Genomic DNA, 23,733 nt, shown 5'->3' with positions numbered 1-23,733 from the left:
GGACTCTTACAAAATATTAATTTTGGATACATGACTCAGTGGGTCCCTTCATTTCGGGCGGAGAAGTGGACCTGTCAGTGGCGTTGGGCACAGAACAAAAGAAATTTTGGAGGGATCTAGGACCCAACTCTGCTGGGTCACATAAGTCATAACTTCAGTGACTGGACCTCAGTTAGCCCATCTATAAAATGGGGACAATAAGCATTACCTTCCCTGCAGGGCTATTGTGGAGATAAAATGAGATCATGAATGGGAAAGTAATTTCAAATACAAGTGCTTTGCCAAGCACTTTAGTCCCAACTCTGTTTCTAATTTTGTATGATTTTAGAAAGGCTATTTCCTTTCTCTGAGTTCCAGTTTCTTCCAATATAAGATGATGAGATCAGACTACATGCTCTTTAAATTCCCTTCTAATTCTAATGACTATAATTCTTATAAAAAAGTAGTATATTTACATTTGTGTACCCTATAAGGACAGTATGAGAAAAGAAAATTAGAGGCCAATTTTATTAATGAACATAGATATAAAATACTCAAGATTAGCAACTGTATATAGCAATGTACAAAAAAATATATAAATCATTATCCAATAGGGTTTATCCTAGGAATGCAAGGATGGTTTCACATTAGATAATCATTCAATATCATTCATATTAATAAGTTAAAGAACACTACAGGAGAATCTCAACAGATGCTGAAAATGCATTTGATTTTAAAAAGTCAACACCCAATCATAGAAAAAACTGTTAGCAAACTAGAAATATAAAAACATTTTCTTAACTCAATAAACTATATTTTTCAACATCTCACTGAACACACCATAGTCAATGGTGAACTATTAGAAGCCTTCTCTTTCGGTCGGGCACAGTGGTTCATGCCTGTAATCCCAGCACATGGGGAGGCTGAGGCGGGCAGATCACAAGGTCAGGAGTTCAAGACCAGCCTGGCCAACATGGTGAAACCCCATCTCCACTAAAAAATACAAAAATTAGCTGGTTGTGGTGGTGCATGCCTGTAATTCCAGCTACTTGGGAGGCTGAGGCAAGAGAATTGCTTGAAGCTGGAAGGCGGAGATTGCAGTGAATGGAGATCACGCCACTGCACTGTAGCCTGGACTACAGAGGGAGACTCCATCTCAAAAAAATAAATAAATAAAATACGAAGCCTCTCTTCTAGTCAAGACCAAACCCATTATTCTATCCAATATAGTACTAAAGTTCCTAGAGATCAAAATAATACATGAAAAAGAAAAGAAACAGGCCGGGCGCGGTGGCTCAAGCCTGTAATCCCAGCACTTTGGGAGGCCGAGACGCGCGGATCACGAGGTCGGGAGATCGAGACCATCCTGGTTAACACGGTGAAACCCCGTCTCTACTAAAAAATACAAAAAACTAGCCGGGCGAGGTGGCGGGCGCCTGTAGTCCCAGCTACTCGGGAGGCTGAGGCAGGAGAATGGCGTGAACCCGGGAGGCGGAGCTTGCAGTGAGCTGAGATCCGGCCACTGCACTCCAGCCTGGGTGACAGAGCGAGACTCCGTATCAAAAAAAAAAAAAAAAAAAGTAACATGATCTGCAGCTGAATTAACTATCTATATAGAAAAATTCAAAATATTTCTTTGGAGTATTATTGGAACTAATGAGAGTTTTATCAAGGCTGTTGGACATAAAGTCAACATAAAAAAACAACAGCATTCCTATAGGGCGGCAAAAACTATTATTCCTATAGAGCAGCAAAAACTATTATAAGTAATTTAAAATATATATCAATTATAATAGTAGCAAAAACTAGAAGGTACCTAGAATAAATCCAACAAATGCACAAAAAGAAGACTCAAATGAGGAGATGTGCCATGTTCATGGATGGGAAGAGACAATACTATAAAACTGGCAATTATCCCCAATCCATCTGGAAATCAAGTATAATCCTTTAAAATTTCCAATAGATTTTTTTCATAAATTATACATTTTGGATCCTAAAAATCATTGAAAAGAAAAAAGGCCAAGAAGAGCCACAATAATCTTCTTCCTTTTAAAGAAGGTGAAGAGTTGTCCTAACAGATACAATAATGTGGTACAGGAACAGGCAAACAGATAAAGTAAATGAGATACAAAGATTAGAAGCAAACCTGTCTTTGTATGGGAATGTGGTATGTGGTAGAGGTCACATTACAAACCACAGAAAAAGCATGGAAGGTTCATTAAGTGGTTCTGAAACATGGAAAGGTAAAATTGAAGACAAAGGTGAAAGAAACAAAGATCTTTAATGCTTTAAAAAGCAAATATATGAAAATGTCTTTATGACCTCTGGACAAAGACCGATTTCTTAAAACACAAAAGCAAAGCCATAAAAGAATATGCTGCTAAATTAACTAATGAAACTTTAAAAAACATTTTTTTTTTCATGAAAAAACTTACAGTACAAAGACAAGCCACAGACTGGAAGAAGGTATCTGCAATGCATATAATCAATAAAGGATTAGTGTTTGTAATATATAACTCCTATGAAAATAAACAAAGATATTATTAGACACTTTAGAAGAAAAAACCTAAATGATCAACAAACACATGAAAATAAATTCGATCTCACTAGTAATTAGGAAAATGAAAATTAAAATATATTTTACCACCATTCACAGTCAGCCAACTAGCAATAATTTAAAAACCTTGGTGGGGAACAGAAATACATAATACCTGGTAGAGTTGAAGATGTGAATAGCCTGTAATCTAGCATTTTCCATTTCTAAGCCTCAATCTTCAATCAAGTCACACACATATTTTTAAAAACCATGCACATGGATGTTCATTGTGTCACTGTAATACTAAAAATGTCAAAGCAACATTTTTAGTATTTCTTAGTATTAGTATCTTTTAGAGTTAGAATGGATATATGAACTGTGGTTTACTACTTCAATGAACTATCATACAGCAGACAAAATAAATGAACTCAATATATCAACACCTGTTCTATATTCCAAGTTAAATTTCTCTAGCTATTTCCAGACCAGACCTTGAATTTCCACCTTTGTGTCAGTGCTCATTGCTATTGTCTTTCCTCTCACTTTTGGCCCAACAAATTTTAATGATATAATTTAAATGCCCCTTCCTCCTAAAACATCCCAGGATCCTTTAAATTCTGATATTAGAGATTAGAAAACAAGACCAAAAAAAGTTGAGTCATGCTAAGTTTACATGGCAGATGAGTGGCAGAATTGGAACCAGAACCCTGGTCTTTATATCCGTCTTTATACCCCTGCAAGGCCACAGATCATCTCAAGACGATAAAATACAGAACAAATCCCAGCTCCCAGCCTAGGCCACTTTGTCCCACAAACATCCCTGGAACAGCTGTAGTCCCAGCTTCTACAACCCCTTCTAGCCTGTTAAGATCTGGCTTCACTACTATATCTATGTGACTTTGAGTAAGTCAAACTCTTTTGTGCCTCAGTTTCCTTATCTGTTAGCTGCCAATAATTCCTGCCTGGCTACTGCATAAGCTCATTAATAGAACCAAACAAAATAAAGGATAATAAACTGGAATTGTATTAAATACATAGATATTCTTACCTTTTTATTATTTTCAGGATATAGAAATGCCTGCCCTCTTGCTAAAAGAATCATGGGATGTCTGATTTGTAAATAAATTTAATTTTGAGAGTTTGCCATTGCTTGGTGATGGAGGGGAGATATTGTCCTTATACAAGAAGCAGGACTCTGAAAACTCTGCTCCCTTTTCCTGCCTTCTTCTGCTTGGAGGTTTTGTGCCACTGAGTTCCTTGGCATAGGAGGACCAGCAGGCAGCCTGGGGTCCCTGGAAGCAGGAGCAGCCAGCACTGACAAAATACTGAAGTTGGTCAAGATTGTCTTTAAAATCTCTTCCCTGTGCTCTTTCCCCCAGTTTAGCCTTTGCTACATCTTTCCTGGGTTCCTGAGGAAGGGGTTTTGTACAACCTCCTCCCTCTTCACCAACCACTATTCAGTTTCCCACTATTCGAGACCTACAAGGGGCCAGGGTGCGATGGCTCACGCCTGTAATCCCAGCACTTTGGGAGGCTGAGCTGAGTGGATCACTTGAGGCCAGAAATTTGAGACCAGCCTGGCCAACATAGAGAAACCCCATCTCTACTAAAAATACAAAAATTAGCCAGGTATGTGAAACACATCTGTAATCCTGGCTACTCAGGAGGCTGAAGCAGGAGAATTGCTTGAACCCGGGAGGCAAAGGTTGCAGTGAACTGAGATCACACCACTGCACTCCAGCCTGGGTGATGAGTGAGACTCCATCTCCAAAAAACAAAAGACCTACAAGGACCAAGGACCATGAGGTTGGGAAATGTGCCTGGCCCCATCCTGGCAGAGTCAGTATTCAACAAATGCTGAACTGAGCCAAAAGGACTGCCTGTGTGTCTTCCCCGCCAACCAGCAGTTTCATCCCAAGCAGGTCCTCCTGTTCATAAGGAAAACGCCTGATGGTTCCCTTCCCACAGACTACTGGGGACCACTGCATTTGCCCTCCCCTCCTAGGCTCTATGCATTTTCAAACAGGCCCCTGGAGAGGAACGGAAAACCTGGGGGTGGTGACATAGGGCAATGGAGCGAGGAACAATGGTTGAGAGTGTAGGGGCTTGAGGACTCTACTCCCTTCCCTTTCTTGCCCTGACTCCTCTGCTGCAGCCCAGAGGTGTCACACCACCATGTTCCCTGACATCAGCAGGCAAGTGGCCTGGGGTCTCTACAGTCAGAGCTATGGCTGAGAAAGGCTTTGAAGTTACACAGGTTATGTTACCTCTCTTTTCTCATTTTTAAAATAGAGAAATATTTTCCATTTTCCTGCTTTACAAAGCTGTTAAGAAGATTAAATGTAAAAATGAGTAAAAAGAGAAGTGGGACAGTCAAGTCTGCCAGGCCCTCCTGCCTGTGGCCCTTGGGTCGCTGCCAGCTTGGACCTCAGTCCAGCTTCCTAGGGCTCCCTCCGATGGTCCTCCTCTCACCCGGACCAAGGACATTAGGACTAAACATGGGAGGCCCTGCCCTCCTGAGTGACTCTTTATCTATACAGGATTGTTTTCTCTGCCAAATAGACCAAAAGGAAGGAAGGCTGGCAAGACATTACTTCTTTTCTTAGCTCTCAAATAGCTGACATTTCAGGAAACTGAAATTCTGAATGGGACCAGAGGTGATTTCAATTCACTGTGCCTGTCTGCAGAGTCAGTCTACATGAGGACTCCATAATATAGGATGTACTTCTAGAAGTTCAGGGAAGCCCTTGTCAAAAAATCTCTTCCAAACTTATCTACTCATGCTTGGAAATCCATCATTAGAGCTTGCTTTATTTGGCACAAGCCAAATGTGGGTTTTTGTCTTTTGTCTTTTATAAAAAACATATCAGTCATATCAATCATCTCAGTGTGAATGGAGTATACTGGTCCTTTCCTGGGAGCAGGCTCATATGAAGAGAAGACTAGAACACTGAAGACTTATAGCCTCTGAACTAGATGAGGGAAGATGGACAGTGTGTAGAAGAGAAAGGATGTAGAGGGAGGTGGAACTGGTGAAGGCTTTCCACCTGAACAGTCAGGTATGACCTCCAAAGTACCCAACAAAGCTACATGTAGGCCGGACACAGTGGCTCATACCTATAATCCTAGCCCTTTAGGAGGCTGAGGCAGGAGGATCCTTTGAGACCAGGAGTTCAAGCTCAAACTGTCTCTACAAAGAATTTTTTAAAAACTGGAGTGGCCATGACTGTGGTCCTAGCTACTTGGGAGGCTGAGGCAGAAAGATTGCTTGAACCCAAGAGTTCAAGGTTACAGTAAGCCATAATCATGCCACTGCACTCCAGCCTGGGTGGCAGAGTGAGACCCTCTCTAAAAACAAACAAACAAACAAACAAACAAAACAAAACAAAACAAAAAATCTACATGTAACAAAGCCAGACAGAAAAAGAGATTATTCTGCATGATTCCACTTATATCTAACAAATAAAAACTAATTTATAGTGACAGAAGGTAAGCAGTGGTTGCTTGGGCCAGGTTGGGAGGAGGCAGGACAGTGGAACTACAAAGGGGCATGAGGGAACTTTAGGGGTGAAAGCTATCTTGATTATGATGATGGTTGCAGGACTGTATATATATGTCAAAACTTATCAAGTCATACACTGTAAATATGTGCAGTTTATTGTATGTCAGTTATATCTCAATAACACTCTTTTTTTCTTTTTCTTTTTTTTTAAAGACAGAGTCTCCCTCTGTTGCCCAGGCTGGATTGCAATGACGGGAACTCAGCTCACTGCAACCTCTGCCTCCTGGGTTCAGGTGATTCTCCTGCCTCAGCCTCCCAAGTAGCTGGGACTATAGGCACATGCCACCATGCCTGGCTATTTTTTGTATCTTCAGTAGAGATGGCGTTTCACCATGTTGGCCAGGTGGTCTCAAACTCCTGATCTCAAATGATCCACCTGCCTCCGCCTCCCGAAGTGCTATGGGAGCCACTATGCCTGGCCTATGAAACTTTTTTTTTCTTTTTTTTTTTTTGAAGTCTCGCTCTGTCACCCAGGCTGGTGTGCAGTGGTGCAATCTTGGCTCACTGAAGCTCTGTCTCCCGGGTTCATGCCATTCTCCTGCCTCAGCCTCCCAAGTAGCTGGGACTATAGGCACATGCCACCATGCCTGGCTATTTTTTGTATCTTTAGTAGAGATGGCGTTTCACCATGTTGGCCAGGTGGTCTCAAACTCCTGATCTCAAATGATCCACCTGCCTCCGCCTCCCGAAGTGCTATGGGAGCCACTATGCCTGGCCTATGAAACTTTTTTTTTCTTTTTTTTTTTTTGAAGTCTCGCTCTGTCACCCAGGCTGGTGTGCAGTGGTGCAATCTTGGCTCACTGAAGCTCTGTCTCCCGGGTTCATGCCATTCTCCTGCCTCAGCCTCCCAAGTAGCTGGGACTACAGGAGCCTGCCACCACACCCAGTTAACTTTTTTTGTATTTTTTTTAGTAGAGACGGGGTTTCACCATGTTAGCCAGGATGGTCTTGATCTCCTGACCTTGTGATCCACCCGCCTCAGCCTCCCAAAGTGCTGGCATTACAGGCGTGAGCCACTGTGACCAGCTGCTAATTTTGTTTTTGTATTTTTAGTAGAGATGGGGTTTCACTGTATTAGCCAGGATGATCTCAATCTCCTGACCTCATGATCTGCCCGCCTCGGCCTCCCAAAGTGCTGGGATTATAGGCATGAGCTACCGCGCCTAGCCAACACTTTTTCGTAAAAGAAAAAAGAAAAAAGAAAAAAAAAAAAAGACAGGGTCTCGCTATGTTGCCCAGGCTGAAGTACAGTGGCCATTCACAGTGCACTACAGCCTTGAACTCCTAGGCTCCAGCAATCCTCCTGCCTCACTTTTCCAAGAAGCTGGGACTACAGGATCATGTAACCACGTCTGGCAATAACATTTTTTTAAAAGAGTGAAAACACAAAACTACAGTATTATGTGCCTGCCAGATAATGTCTCACATGCCTCTGCTAAGTTCTGGCAGAAACAAGTGTTTTCCAGCATGATACTTCACCTTTCTGGGAATTGGGTTTTCTCTCTGTGAGTTGATAGGGCTGAACTTGATGATCCCAAAGTCTGATCCATATATAATAGTCTAAGTGGTGAGGATCAAATATGTTAACTGATAGAAATTCATTATGAAAGCTTAAAGGGTTTAATACAAATATAAGATACGAATCATTAAATAACTAGTGTATATAGAGATACTAAATAAAAATAGTGGATGAGGCCAGGCACAGTGGCTCATGCCTGTAATCTCAGCACTTTGGGAGGCCGAGGTGGGCAGATGACTTGAGGTCAGGAGTTTGAGACCAGCCTGACCAACATGGTGAAACCCCGTCTCAACTACAAATACGAAAATTAGCTGGGTGGGAGTGGGCGCCTGTAATTCCAGCTACTCCTGCTGAGGCAGGAGATTCATTTGAATCTGGGAGGCGGAGGTTGCAGCGAGCTGAGATTGTGCCACTGCACTCCAGCCTGGGTGACAGAGTGAGACTCTGTCTCAAAAAAAAAAAAGTAAATTAATCATATGCATCTAATTTTGCTGTATCTAAAACTCCATAAAAAAAATGCTTTTTGGCTGGGCGTGGTGGCTCATGCCTGTAATCCCAGCACTTTGGGAGGCCGAGGCAAGTGGCTCACTTGAGGTCAGGAGTTTGAGACCACCTGGCCAACATGGTGAAACCCCTCTCTACTAAAAATACATAAAATAGCTGGACGTGGTGGCACATGCCTGTAATCCCAGTTACTTGGGAGGCTGAGGCAGGAGAATCACTTGAATCCAGGAGGTGGAGACTGCAGTGAGCCAAGATTGCGCCACTGCACTCCAGTCTGGGCAACAGAGCAAGATTCCTCCGTCTTAAAAAAAAAAAAAAAAAAAGTTTTTTCAAGGGTAAAGCCTACAATAGGAGCTCCTGGAAAGAAAAAATATGACATGAGAAACAAAATGCTTAATAGAAGGATTAGAAAACATTGAGCAAATTTTCCAGTAAGTAAAATAAAAAGACAAAATAGAAACTAAGAAGGAACAAATGAGAAATTCATCCCAAAATGTGAATAAGAAGTTTCAGAAATACAACAAAGGAAATGAAATAATTCAAGAAAACACTCCAGAATCGAAAGGACATGACTTTTCAGATTGAAAGGGTCATGAATGGCCAGGACAATAGGTGTGTCATTGTAAAATTTCTCAATGCTAGGGACAAAGAAATCCTGCAAGGTCACACACAAAGAGTGAAGACTCAGAATGACTTCGGCCTTCTCAGCAGCAGCACTGGAAGCTAGAAGATGACAGGGCTGAGGAATCTAAGTTCTGAGGCAAAACGATTTCTTACCTAGAATTCTACACTCAATTAACCAAGTGTTAGACATTTTCAGACACACAAGATTTTGAAAAAATTATCTCTTGTGTACTCCCAGGAAACTCCTCGAGGACATGTTATCAAAACGAGGGAAGAAAGCATAAAACGAGAAGACATGGGATCCAGAAAACAGGCAATCTAACACAAGAAAGAGGCAAGTGAATCCCTTGGACAGTGGTAAACAGAGGTTCCAGAATAGCAGTGTGTAGCAGGCCCCCAGAGCAGGAGAGAAGGCTCCAAGAGACTTTCCTGAGAAGAATGTACTGAGAGAAGATCAAGGTAACTGGCAGAGTTTAAGTGGTAAGAGTGACTAGTGCTAATGCCTTAGAAACCTAAGTGCATGAAAAAAGATAAGCAAAACAAAGTGGTGTGTTAGATAGGAAAAGCAATCGTGGCTGACTACATGGCTTAGCTGCAAGTGGCATTTACGCTGTCATAACAAACACTATTATCTACAAAAAATTACACTATATTGGGAGCAAGGGGGCACAGAAAGGGGTGCATATGTATAGAGGGGGCAAGTGAAGAAGAAGGAGCTAAATCCTCATCTTCCATAGTGGGAAGTCAACAGATAAGGCCTAAAGGAAAAAACAGGAAGTCGTATTACAAACATGTTATTTGGAGATAAGTAAATTCCAAAAGAATTAAACAAGTTGAAATTGGTCCCTCTAGGGAAAAGGAAATGGGTTTGGGGTGGGTACAGGGAGGTTGAGGATTGCTCTTTGTCTTAGCAAATCTTACAGAACTAGTTCCCTTTTTAATCAATGTTCCTGTGTAACTTTGATAAAATATAAAATTAAAAAATGACTGTGGTAAAGGGTGATGAAATGAATGCTTATTGAATGCAGACAGTGCAGACAGGTGCTCCCCATTTAGGTGCCACTCTGCTGGTGTCCAAGCTTTCTACGCTGTTACAGATCACGCCCAAGGTATGAAGGAAGGTGCCTCCATTTGGGGGTTGGTCCCACACTGTGCTGACTGCTGCCTCAGTAAGTCACTTAGCCTAAGTCTCAGCTGGCTCACTTTATGGAACCAGATTCAAGGAGTGGTGAAGGTTTCATGGGCAAGTGCCTGTAGAATACCTGGATGGGCAGCCACCTACTTCAGGTCCTGATCTGGGGAAAAGAAAGCAGTAGGAAAGTAGTGAGCAGAACAGAAAAATACGCAGTCTGATGGTGGAAATAGACTCCAGCCCCTGGAGGCATGAAAAAGAGAAGCCCCTGCAGAACAGAGCTACTTGTGAGCTGGCTGGTGCCCTGCATGTCAGACTCTGACCGTACTCCTGTGTGCTGGAGAGTTTCTGCTTCAGAATGTTGAAATGGTGGTTTCTGAGTGAGCTCTGTCGTCAGATACTCCAGCAGCAGCAGTGTGAAGCATATCTCGGGATAAACGCCTATCAGAGGCCACAGTCTAGTTAGCTGAGATAAACCATATTCTAGGAGAACTCACAATACAAGGTGTGGCGAGGAAGAAAAATGCCCCAAACTGGGAATGAAAACATCCAGCTTCCCGGATGCCTTCTCTGCCACTTCTTGCTTTGTGACTTTGAATAAGTCACTTGCCATCATGGCTCACTTTTCTCTTCTGTAAAAGGACTGGACTAGATGCGTTTGAGGGTCCTTCCCGACATGTAAGAAAGTAAACTCACAGCTGGGAACGGCGACTCACGCCTGTAATCCCAGCACTTTGGGAAGCCAAGGCAGGCGGATCACCTGAGGTCAGGAGTTTGAGACCAGTCTGGCCAACATGGCGAAACCCTGTTTCTACAAAAAAAAAAATACAAAATTAGCTGGTTGTGGTGGTGCATGCCTGTAATCCCAGCTACTTGGGAGGCTGAGGCAGCAGAATGGCCTGAATCTGGGAGGCGGAGGTTGCAGTGAGCCAAGATCGTGCCACTGCACACCAGCCTGGGCAACAGAGGAAGACTGTGTCTCAAAAAAAAAAAAAAAGAAAGAAAAGAAAAGAAAACTCCCTGAGGGCAGAGACCTTGTCTCACTTGTTCATTGCTCTATCCTCAGTACCTAGCAGAGTGCTTGGTACAACCAGGTGCTTGATGAATACTTATTGAATGAATGAAATGGAAGATAAAAACAATCAGTTTTTTAGAGTCTTAAAACTGAAAATGACCCCAGTCAATGCTTTAATTTCACAGGTGAAAAAACAAAAGCTCAGTGAGGAGGGAAAAAATGTGCTTGTGATCACCATAGCTAAGCAGGAATGGAGATGAGACTCAAGTCTCAGCACTATGGGAACTCAATTGAGGGCAGGTTAGGGTAGACCAGATGGGTGAGGGAAGGCCACATCTTTGACTATTCAGAGGTGAACTTCAGGGTAACAGTTTTCTGAACTAACTAGTAAAGTTTGGCTGTGGGCAAGACGTAGTGAAAAGTATACGCAGTTATCTGGGTTCAAGTTCCACCTCTGCTACTTACTTGTGTGATCCTGGCCTAGCTACCTAATCTCTGACTCTGTTTCTTTTTTTCAGAAAAAGAGGTAATAATAGGCCGGGCGCGGTGGCTCAAGCCTGTAATCCCAGCACTTTGGGAGGCCGAGACGGGCGGATCACGAGGTCAGGAGATAGAGAGACGATCCCGGCTAACACGGTGAAACCCCGTCTCTACTAAAAAATACAAAAAAACTAGCCGGGCGAGGTGGCGGGCGCCTGTAGTCCCAGCTACTCGGGAGGCTGAGGCAGGAGAACGGCGTAAACCCGGGAGGCGGAGCTTGCAGTGAGCTGAGATCCGGCCACTGCACTCCAGCCTGGGTGACAGAGCAAGACTCCGTCTCAAAAAAAAAGAAAAAGAGGTAATAATAATATATATTTTACATAATTTCTGTCAGAATATAAGTAAGTTGGATATGGTATGTGAAAAAAATATTTTTCAAGATGTCAAATCTCACAGATTGTTAATCTGTTTGGCCAAGCTCCCTCCTAATAATATCTCATTTACTAACGTATCAACATAGTTTATTAATAATGGTTTATTCAATCAGTTAGTTGTCACTCTGAAAATCAAATGGAAGAACTTTGAAAGGTGGGTAAGTTTTGATGGAGTACAGCAGGAGGAAGAAAAAGTGGGGAGTTGGAATCTAGGTGGAGAGGGCCAGGTTTGGTGGCTCCTGCCTGTAATCCCAGCACTTTGGGAGGATCACTCAAGCCCAGGAGTTTGAACCAGCCTGGGAAACATGACAAGACCTCGTCGGTACTAAAAGTTAAAAAAAAAAAAAAAATGTTAGCTAGGTGTGGTGGTGTGCGTTACTTGGGATGCCGAGGTGGGAGAATTGCTTGAGCCCTGGAGGTCAAGGCTACAGTGAACCAGGATTGTGCTACTGCACTCCAGCCTGGGTAGCAGATAGAGATCCTACCTCAAAAACAGAAAAAACAAAAAGAATCTAGGTGGGGGCATCGCAGGGGCCACTCCTGAGGAGCCAAGGGCAAAGCACAGAGAGGCCCAGGGGTTAGAAACCAGATTCTATACTCTGTGACTGGGAGAACCTGTTAACCCTCTTGGTCTGTTTCTTCATCTGAAGTGGAAGGATAATAACACTACCTCCAATAACTTGGAGGCTGTTGTAATATCACACGAGACCATGGATTGAATAATTTTTAGGGATCATCAACTGCCATCTCCACAGATGGGAGATTATCCTTCCTTTATAAGAGTATGGATGAGAGGATAAGAAGCATACTTGAAATAAACCTTGCCTATTGTTACGGACCAAATTGTCTCCCCTAAATTTATATTTTGAAGTCCTAATCCCCAGTGTGACTGTATTTGGAGATAAGCCCTTTAAAGAAGTAATTAAGGTTATATAAGGTCATAAGAGAGGGACTCTAATCCAATAGGACTGGTGTCCTTCTAAGAGGAAGAGACACCAGGGATGTGCAGAGAGAAAAGGCCATGGAAGAACACAGCATTAAGACAGCCATTGGCATGCCCAGGAGAGACACCCCACAAGAAACCAACCCTGCCAATATCTTAATCTTGGACTTCCAGCCTTCATAACTGTGAAAAATAAATTTCCTGTTTAAGCCACCCAGTCTGTGGTATTTTGTTATGGCAGCCCTAGCAGAACTAATACACCCACCTTACAGTTTTGCTTCCTTTACTCCTTCCCCCAGAACAGGTTCTCTCTTCATACTTAAAGGCATTGCACAAAAATAGCTTCTGGTCAGCCAGTAAGGCAGGACGCAGTGTGACTAATGGGCAGGACCAGGTGTTGGGACCTTAACCAGTCTATTGGCAGATTCTACTCCTGAACTGCTAAATGGGTGGAACCAGCTTTGTCTGTTCTTAGACACCAAGTTTGTCTTCCAAGATTCTGAGGCTCGACAGAATGATGAACTGTTTAAAGAACTTTTAGTCACAGGGAAGGATATAGGCCCACAATTAAAGATCAATTTCTCCCTTCGTTATCTGCTGGGTAATTTGAATAAAAATAGGGGACAAGTAGGACAGGTGCGGTGGCTCACACCTGTAATCCCAGCACTTTGGGAGACTGAGGCAGGCGGATCACCTGAGGTCAGGAGTTCAATATCAGCCTGGCCAACATGGCAAAACCCCGCCTCTACTAAAAATACAAAAATATAGCTGGGCATGGTGGTGCATGCCTGTAATCCCAGCTACTGGGGAGGCTAAGGCAGGAGAATTGCTTGAACCTGGGAGTGGAGGTTGCAGTGAGCCGAGATCACGCCATTGTACTCCAGCCTGGGCAACAGGGCAAGATTGTCTCAAAAAAAAAAAAAAAGAAAAGAAAAGAAAAGAAATAGGCGACAACATTTATATCCTGATTAGAAGCTCCTAAAGTAAATATGTAGGCTTCCTTGGGATTAAATTGTCAGAAATTTTAAAAAACAAATCTGGTAATTGCATTATTCAGTCAACAAATTTTCATGGTCACCTACTATATGCCAACCTCTATTGTAAATTATACAGATACAATAGGAATAAAATCGACCTAGTTTTTTTTTTTTTTTTTTTTTTATTGAGATGGAGTCTTGCTCTGTCACCCAGGCTGGAGTGCAGTGGCGCCATCTCAGCTCTCGCAACCTCCACCTCTCGGGTTCAAGAGATTCTCCTGCCTCAGCCTCCTGAATAGCTGGGACTATAGGTGTGTGCCACCACGCCCGGCTAATTTTTTATGTTTTTAGTAGAGACAGGGTTTCACCGTGTTAGCCAGGAAGGTCTCGATCTCCTGACCTCGTGATCCACCTGCCGCAGCCTCCCAAAGTGCTGGAATTACAGGCATGAGCCACTATGCCTGGCCAAACATTTTTTAAACAATATACCTGTAGAGGGCATGTACCATGAATGGAACTTGCAGGACTGGAGGTTGCTCTGGGTGTGTCAGTGAGAGAGTGGTGAATGAATGTGAGGGCCCACGGCATTACTGTACACTACTGTAGACTTTATAAACACTGTATACTTAGGTTACACTAAATGTATTTTTAAAATTTTCTTTCTTCGGCCGGGCGCGGTGGCTCACGCCTGTAATCCCAGCACTTTGGGAGGCCGAGGCGGGCGGATCACAAGGTCAGGAGATCGAGACCACGGTGAAACCCCGTCTCTACTAAAAAAATACAAAAAATTAGCCGGGCGCGGTTGTGGGTGCCTGTAGTCCCAGCTACTCGGGAGGCTGAGGCAGGAGAATGGCGTGAACCCGGGAGGCGGAGCTTGCAGTGAGCCGAGATCGCGCCACTGCACTCCAGCCTGGGCGACAGAGCGAGACTCCATCTCAAAAAAAAAAAAAAAAAATTTTCTTTCTTCAATAAATTAAGCTTAGCTTATAGTAACTTTTTTATGTTATAAACCTTTTAATTTTTAACTTTTTGACTCTTTTGTAATAACCCTTAGCTTAAAATACCAAAACATTGTACAGCTGTACAAAAATAGTTTATTTATATCCTTATTCTATAAGTTTATTTCCATTTTTAAAATTTTATTTTTGTTCTGCTTTTTAAACAGTTTTGTTTGAAACTAAGACAGACACATACACATTAGCCTAGGTCAGGGCTATCCAGGGACCCTCCCTACTCAGGGTCAGGATCATCAATATCACTGTCTCCCATCTCCACATCCTGTCCCACTGGAAGCTCCATGCAATAATATGAATGGAGCTATCCTCTATGATAACAATACTTTCTTCTCAAATATTTCCTGAAGGACCTACCTGAGGCTGTTTGACAGTTTTTTTCCCATAAGTAGAAAGAGTACACTCTAAAATAATGATTAATATTATAGTAAATATATAAACTAGTAACATCATTTATTATCAAGTATTATGCACTGTATATAATTGTATGTGCTATACTTTTATATCACTGGCAGTGCAATAGGTATGTTTACACCAGCATCACCAAAAGCACGTAAGTAATGCACTGCAATAGGATGGTATAATGGCCATGACATCACCAGACAACGGGAATTTTTCAGCTCCATTATAATCTTATGGGACCACCATTAGATGTGTTATATGGCACATAACTCTAAAACTCTTTGGCCTGGCATTGAAAACCCAGTTCAATCTGGGCCCAGTTAACCTCTCTAGTTACCTCCTACCCTCCTATTTAGATGTCTTGTTCCAACCAAATCATCCCCAATCAAACCTTTCAAATCTCCAGTTCCCTAACTAGAATGCTTACTATGCCTTATTTAAATTCTATCCATCTGGCAGGTATGGCAGGCAGCCTTTAAGATGGCTCCCATGATCTCTGCCTCGTGGTATTCACATCCTCGTATGTGGGCTGAACTTGGTGACTCACTGCTGATAACAAGAATACAACAAAAGTGATAGGATATTGCTTCTGAGATTAGGTTGCAAAAGGAATGTGGCTTCCATCTTGGTCACGCTTCCTCTCTTAAACCTCTCACCCTGGTGAAGCCGGCACCAAGTCTTGAAGCAGCCCTGTGGAGAGGCTTGCGTCAGGAGGGACTGAGGCCTACCAACGACCACTTCAGTGAGCTTGAAACTGGATTCTTCTCTACCCTCTGATGAGCCTTTAGGCTGAAAGCTTGACTGAAACCTCATGAGAGACTGAGCCAGAGGCACCTGGCTGAGCTACACCTGGATTCTGATCCACAGAAACTGTTGGATAATAAATATTTATTCTTTTAAGCCACTAAGTTTTAAGGTAATTCGTCATGCAAGAATAGACACTAGGCTATGCGTGGCAGCTCACACCTGTAATCCCAGCACTTTGGGAGGCTGACGCAGAAGAATCCCTTCAGTCCAGGAATTCACAACCAGCCTGGGCAACATAGTGAGACCCTATCTCTATTTAAAAAAAAAAAAAAATAGACAACTAAAACACAAAGTGGAGCAGTATGTTACACAGCAATAGATAACTGATATACAAGACCAGTTCAAGTTGCTCTCCTGAATTTTCCTTGACCTAGCTTAGCCCAGAGCAACCTCTGCCTCATGTGAACTTGATGTAGAGCTGTTCTCATTGGTCATTTTGTACAAGGGCAACATTAGTTACCTTCTATCCTCTGTGTCTCTTGTCTTTTCCAAGTAACCTGAGGTCAGTAGCTGCTTAAATTTCTTGTATGTCTCTGGAGCAAGTATTTGTACAAGGAGAGAAAGCAGTAGGCTTTGAGAGGCTAGAACTGTGTCTGAAGGGTCTTTTCATTCATGTTTGGTGACTGACTGAAAAATGACTTGTTGATGGGAAATCAAAGTGTATGTTAGAAGAGGGACCACAGCTTAGGAAAAGCTGATTTTTGATCTTCATCAAAATGAGGCTTCAGTGGCAAATACTAACAGCCAATCCTTCTTGTAAATTCTTTCTGTTGATTTCCTTCTTATTGTGAGGAGTTTAACCTTCTGTTGGCAGTTGTGTTGTGACAAGCAGCAGAGGGGGGTGGCTCTGGGACACTGGGGTCACTTCAGAGGAAGGGAAGTTGATTGTTTTCTCAGGGCCCCTTCTCTCACGTTTATTCTTTCCAGGGCCTCTGTAGCAGGACTGTGCTGAAGCCCATTTCCTACACGTAGCACCACTTATTTAAAACACACACTACATATACACAACAGACCAAATGCAAAGGAAAAAAGGGGAAAAAGGCTGCTGAAGACCAGAGTCACTAAAAGTTCAGGCTAAGAATAGACAAGGAACTCTGAGAGCTGCTCAGCTATGTGACCTCCTGCAGGGGCTTGGCAAGAAGCCCAATTCAGCTTTGTTTTTTTCTGTGCTTTTACAAAGAAAGAGCACTAGCTTGGGAGTCAGGAGACCTAGGTATCAGGCTTTGCTTTGCCAGTGCCTCTTTCTGTGGCCTTGGGTAAGTTTTTCCCCTCTCTGGGCCTCAGTTTCCCATTTGTAAAATAAAAGGGTAAGACTAGGTTCCAAGATTTTCCAACTCCAATGCTGAGAGGATACAGAGGAAAATAGAACGCTGGCTAAGGAACCAGTAGACTTGCCTTCTTGTCCCAGCTCTGCCACTGACCTAACCTCTTTGGGCCTCTGCTTCCTCATCTATAAAATAAGGTGCTATACTCATTCATCCAGTCCTTCAACAAATATTTCTTGAGCACCTACTATGTGCCAGGCTTGGTGCTGGAGATATGATGATGAGTCAAGCCAGACACAGTCTATGTTCTCATGGAATTTTTAGTCTATTGGGGGCGGAAGGGAGGAGGAAAAGATGAACCATAATTAAACAATCACATAAATGAAGGTGTAATTAATGCCAGGGTAAGAAAAACAGGGAAGGGTCACACTTGGTTCTCAGCAACTGAGGGATAGCCACAATGTCCACCAATTCCAGTGTTCTGTGACCTAGTATGTTGCTCTGCAGGGAGGTGCAAAGAAGCCTTTGGAATAACTCATATCTAAAATCATAGGGTTTTTTTTCAGAAAGGCACAGCTCAATTAATCCAAGCAACCAACAACCATCTATTGGGGATCTTCTAGCAGGAATCAATCACCCACCTCTGGCCTCCCTGGAGCTTTACAGTAGTGGGCAGAATGGACTCATAAATGGATACAGCTATAAAATGCCTCACATCATTCTCTGATGGCTAATTACATGTTTCAAATAATAATGTATATAAGAATTAGGTGGAAATTGGATGTGGTAGGGCAATCAGAGAAATTTTCTTACAAGTAGAAATTGAGATAGGCCCTGAAGGTTTGCTGCATGGTTTCAGATAAACAGAAACAATAATATCAGGGCGCAGTGGGCCCATTCCCTCCTACTAGACAGTACAGGTGCATGGGACATATGAGAGATATCTGGCCAGGCGTGGTGGCTCAACTTTGGGAGGTTGAGGCAGGTGGATCATGAGGTCAGGAGATCAAGACCATCTTGGCTAACACGGTGAAACCTTGTCTCTAGTAAAAATACAAAAATTTAGCCGGGCGTGGTGGCAGGCACCTGTAGTCCCAGCTACTCGGGAGGCTGAAGCAGGAGAATGGCGTGAACCCAGGAGGCAGAACTTGCGGTGAGCCGAGATAGCACCACTGCACTCCAGCCTGGGCGACAGAGCGAGACTCCGTCTCAAAAAAAAAAAAAAAATCTCAAGAAAGAGATTCCTACATTTCATTTTGGGGCAGGAGAGACTCAAACCCTACTTGTTTTGTCAAACAGCAAAAGACCTCTTCTGTGACCTACTCTAAATCCTGTCCTTTGGATTAGGAAGCCTGCTACTGATGGGATTCCTGACTTGGCAAGGTAGCCATCTCACCTCAATGAATCTGTTATCTCAGTTGTAAAATGAAGGGGTTAGATGATACCCAAAGTCCCTTATAACACCCACAAAGATGGCTAAAACTTCATTCTTTGTAAGAATTTTTATTACTTTATAATAAAACTGGTGGTTGCTACTATGGAGTATGAGCTGTGCGATCTTAGGCAAGTTACTAAGTTTTCTAAACTTGTTATACTTTCTTTTTAAAATGCATTTTAATTTTTAAATATTTTATTTTCTTTTATATTTTTGAAACAGGGTCTTGCTCTATTGCCCAGGCTGGAGTGCAGTGGCACAATCACAGTTCACTGCAGCCTCAAACTCCTGGGCTCAAGCAATCCCCTCACCAGCCTCCCAAGTAGCTGGGACTACAGGCATGTGCCACCAAGTCTGGATAATGTAAAAATGTTTTTTGTAGCAACAAGGTCTCGCTATGTTGCCTAGGCTGGTCTTGAACTCCTGGGATCAAGTTATCCTCCTGCGTCGGCCTCCCAAAGTGTTGGGATTATAAGTGTGTGCCATCTCACCTGGCCTAAAATTAGTTTTAAAAATAAAAAGTGTAATACATATGTACTATTTTTAAAAAATCAAATACTATAAAAGACTACACTATGGTAGTTAAAGTTTCTGTTTGGGGGATGAAAACATTTGGGAAATAGTGGCAATGGATGTACAACATCATGAATGTAATTAATGCCAATGAATTATATACTTAAAAAGGGATAGGCCAGATGTGATGGCTCACGCCTGTAATTCCATCACTTTGGGAGGCCGAGGTGGCAGAATCACTTGAGTTACTTGAGATTATGGAATCTGAGACCAGCCTGGGAATAGTAACACCCTATCTCTACAAAAAAATTTTTTTTTAATTAGCCAGGTGTGGTAGCCCATGCCTGTAGTCCCAGCTACTTGGGAGGCTGAGGTAAGAGGACTGCCTAAGTCCAGGAGTTCAAGGTGACAGTGAGCTATGATCTGCCTCTGTACTCCAGCCTAGGCAATAGAGTGAGACCCTGTCTCTTAAAAAAAGTGGGTGGGGAAGGGAGGGAAAGGGAAGGGTTAAAATCGCCAATTTTATGTTATATATATTTAAACCATAATCTTTAAAAGTAATAAAATATACCAAAAGTAATTCACTCATATAAAGTGAATTATACACTTTAAATGAGTGAATTATATGGTTTGTGAATTATACCTCAGTAAAAGGATATTCTCCATCCCAACCTAAAATTTCTGTCCCCTCCTCAGAGGCAACTATTTGTTTCTTAGCTTTCTTTCTAGAAAGAGTCTAGGCATAAACAAGTGCATCTGAAAATCTATCATACTTTTTCTTTTCATACAAATGAAAGGAAGTGATACACCATTTTACACTCTGCTTTTTTTTACTTAATCTCTCTTAGGTTATTGTGTATCAGCACATGCAGATTTACTGCCTTCTTTTCCACTTCTACATAGAAGCCCACTGGAGGGACCTATCATACTTTGTTTAATGAGTTAACTGAGGAATATCTTGTTTCTAGTCTTTTTTTTTTTTTTTGAGACAGGGTCTTGCTGTGTCACCCAGGCTGGACTGCAATGGCATGATCATGGCTCACTGCAGCCTCCAACTCCTGGGGCTCAAGCAATCCTTTCACCTCAGCCCCTTAAGTAACTTGAACCACAGACAGGTGCCACTATGTCTGTTTATTTATATACTTGGTAGAGATGGACTCTCACTGTGTTGCCCAGGCTGGTCTTGAGCTCCTGAGTTCAAGTGATCCTCCTGCCTCGGCTTCCTGAAGTGCTGGGATTATAGGCATGAACCACCATGCCTGATACCCATGGTTTTAGGCAGACGCATGAATACATCATCTATAGGATAAATTCCTAGTTCTGGTGTTGCAGGGTCCAAAGGTTAGCGCGTGTTAAGTATTACTATTGCCAAACTGACTTCCATAGAACCTATACCAGTTTACTCTTACCAAGAATTCATTCACTCACTTTTTTCGTTCAACCAACACTGAGTACCTATCATGACCCAGGCACAATTCTAAGTCTTGGGGACACAGCAAATGAGCAATAACAACAGGAATAAAAAGATAAAAATCTATTCCCTAATGGAGCTTACAGTCTCACAGAGGGAGAGGGCAAACCAAAAAGTAAAATATGTAACATCTTAGGTGGTAATAAATGCTATGGTTGGCCAGGCGTGGTGGCTCACACCTGTAATCCCAGCACTTTGGGAGGCCAAGGCGGGCAGATCATGAGGTCAGGAGGTCAAGACCATCCTGGCTAACACGGTGAAACCCCATCTCTACTAAAAATACAAAAAAATTAGCCCGCCGTGGTGGTGGGTGCCTGTAGTCCCAGCTACGCGGGAGGCTGAGGCAGGAGAATGGTGTGAACCTGGGAGGCGGAGCTTGCAGTGAGCCGAAAACACCCTGGGCGACAGAGTGAGACTCTAGCTTAAAAAAAAAAAAAAAAAAAAAAATGCTATGGCTAAAATAAGGCAGAGAAAGGAGTGTTGGCCATGGGTAAGGGCTAGTAATTTAAATAGGATAGTTAGGGTATAAAAATTCTAAGCCTCAGCTTCCTTATCTGTAAAGCAGGACAACAATAGTACCTATGCTGGCCAGGGGCTGTGGCTCATGCCTGTAATCACTGCACTTTGGGAGGCTGAGGTGAGCAGATCATTTGAGGCCAGGAGTTCAAGACCAGCCTGACCAACATGGTGAAACCCCGTTTCTACTAAAATTATAAAAATTAGCCGGGCATGGTGGTACACACCTGTAATACCAGCTACTCGGGAGGCTGAGGCAGGGAAATTGCTTGAGCCCGGAGGCAGAGGTTGCAGTGGGCCAAGACAACACTACTGCATTCCCCCCTGGGTGACAGAGCAAGATTTCATTAAAAAAAAAAAAAAAAGCCGGGCGCGGTGGCTCACGCCTGTAATCCCAGCACTCTGGGAGGCCGAGGCGGGCGGATCACAAGGTCAGGAGATTGAGACCACGGTGAAACCCCGTCTCTACTAAAAATACAAAAAATTAGCTGGGCGCGGTTGTGGGCGCCTGTAGTCCCAGCTACTCGGGAGGCTGAGGCAGGAGAATGGCGTGAACCCGGGAGGCGGAGCTTGCAGTGAGCCGAGATCGCGCCACTGCACTCCAGCCTGGGCGACAGAGCGAGACTCCGTCTCAAAAAAAAAAAAAAAAAAAAAAAAAAAAAAAAAAAAAAAAAAGTGCCTATGCCATAGGATTGTTGAAAGAATTCAATGATATTGTCTGGTATACAGTAAAAATTTCCTAAATGAAAGCTATTCTTATTATAAACAACTTTATAGCTACGGAAAGTGTGGCCCAGGAATGAATAGTTTGCCTACAGTTTCAGGGAAAATTAGTGGTTATGTAAGAACCAGAACCAGGCCTCCTGACCCTCCATGCAGTACACTTGCAAATATACCAAGGGACCAAAAGCACTAAGACGCCATCCTTCTGGGGCTGCTAATGGGCAATATGGTTTTTAGCTTCAAGAGTGCTCTGAGAATGTGATTTTCAACAAGCAAAAGAGGGGAGGGGAGATGTGAGAGTACACAAGGTTCATCAAGGAGAAGCAGGCCAACTTCACTCAGGCCTAAGGCTGAGCCTGCTGGGGTCTGCTCACAAGATAGTCAGATCCAGGATAGTGTTCTCAGCCAAAGGCAACAAGCGTTCTGGCTGCTGCTGGCCCATCTGCTCTGATGAGACTCTCCCAAACCCTGGACTCCCATTGGTTTCATTCCAAGGAATCTCCTGGAGGAAAGATAAGCAGCAGTTAAGTCACAGCTGTAGAAATAAGATTTGGAGGGGCACTTTTATCTGTTTGGCCGAGTTAGATTTTCAAGCAGGCCAAATATGTGGTCGTGGTGGTCTCTCAACTCTCTCTGTGGCGATTTTCCTCACCCCATGGCACCTCCTCTCCCTGTCCACAGCCAGATACTCACTGTTTCCCCAGGCCTTCTGCCTACCCAGAACTCTTTCCTTGTGTGGGTTCTATCCTTCCTTTAGCCCTATCCTTTCTTCAGTGAGCGTTTCATTCCTTCCATTCCTCCTAACCCCTACTTTGGAAATACATATTTTTAAAAAGGCGAGACTTACTGGCTTAACAGAGTCACTATGGAACAGGATTCAGGGAAGTCAGTGTTCTGGGCTTGACCTCTGTTAATGAGTGGGTGGCTATATGACCTTGGGAAAACCAATTACCTTTTCTGCGCTTCAATTTCTTCATCTAAAAAATGTATATTGGCTGTGCACGGTGGCTCACACCTGTAATCCCAGCACTTTGGGAGGCCAAGGCGGGTGGATCACCTGAGGTCGGAGTTCGAGACCAGCCTGGCCAACATGGTGAAACCCCATCTCTACTAAAAATACAAAATTAGCCAGGCATGGTGGCTCACATCTGTAGTCCCAGCTACTCAGGAGGCCGAGGCAAGAGAATCGCTTGAACTTGGGAGGTGGAGGTTGCAGTGAGCCGAGATCACGCCATTGTACTCAAGCCTGGGCAATACAATGAGACTCGGTCTCCCCCCCCCAAAAAAAAGTATATCATGGCTGGGCTTGGTGGCTCATGGCTGTAATCCCAGATGTTTGGGAAGCCAAGGTGGAAGGATCACTTGAGGCCAAGAGTTCAAGATCACCCTGGTCAAAATAGCAAGACCCTGTCTTTACAAAAAAGAAAAAAAATTAGGCACGGTAGTTGTACATCTGTAGTCCCACCTACTCAAGAGGCTGAGGTGAGAAAATTGCTTGAGCCCAGGAGTTAAAGGTTTCAGTGAGCTATGATTGTGCCCACTGCACTCTAACCTGGGCAACAGAGGGAGACTCTTTCTCAAAAAAAAAAATTTATTTTAAGATGTATATCATGGCATTTCAAGTACCACAGTGTAGATTCTTCTGCAAAGGGCAGATCCCAGTGATCCACCTGAAGACAAAAAGGTATACAGAGAAGTAGGAGGGCCAAAGGGAGAAACACTCAGAGTGGAGGTGCCAAGGCCACTAAAATGCAATTAAGAGGGGTGTAATACAAACCAGTGTTTGTTGAATGGCATCCAGTATCCAGTCCTGGGGCAGCCATAAGGAATTCACACCTGGGCGAGAGATTTAGGTTTAAAATCAATTCTTATATTGGGTAGAC

General features: G+C 43.2%; 1 long non-coding RNA gene across 5 annotated transcripts in view; it reads right to left on the bottom strand.

Annotated features, from left to right (window-relative positions):
* LOC107000611 (uncharacterized) overlaps positions 1-23,733 on the bottom strand; it is a 67,979-nt gene that overhangs the window by 22,148 nt on the left and 22,098 nt on the right. The window contains exons 2-3 of one of the 5 annotated variants that reach the window (XR_013399485.1): positions 23,628-23,686; positions 22,225-22,352 (exon numbers count right to left, since the gene is read on the bottom strand). The exons of 3 other annotated variants lie outside the window; for them this stretch is intronic. This is a non-coding gene — a long non-coding RNA (uncharacterized LOC107000611). The remainder of the gene's footprint in view (positions 1-22,224; positions 22,353-23,627; positions 23,687-23,733) is intronic. One more of the 5 variants, XR_013399484.1, reaches the window with a different exon arrangement.

This window comes from Macaca mulatta, chromosome 10, assembly GCF_049350105.2.
Source record: "Macaca mulatta isolate MMU2019108-1 chromosome 10, T2T-MMU8v2.0, whole genome shotgun sequence".
Classification (NCBI taxonomy): Eukaryota; Metazoa; Chordata; class Mammalia; order Primates; family Cercopithecidae; genus Macaca; species Macaca mulatta.
This window is presented reverse-complemented; position numbering and strand designations above follow the sequence as displayed.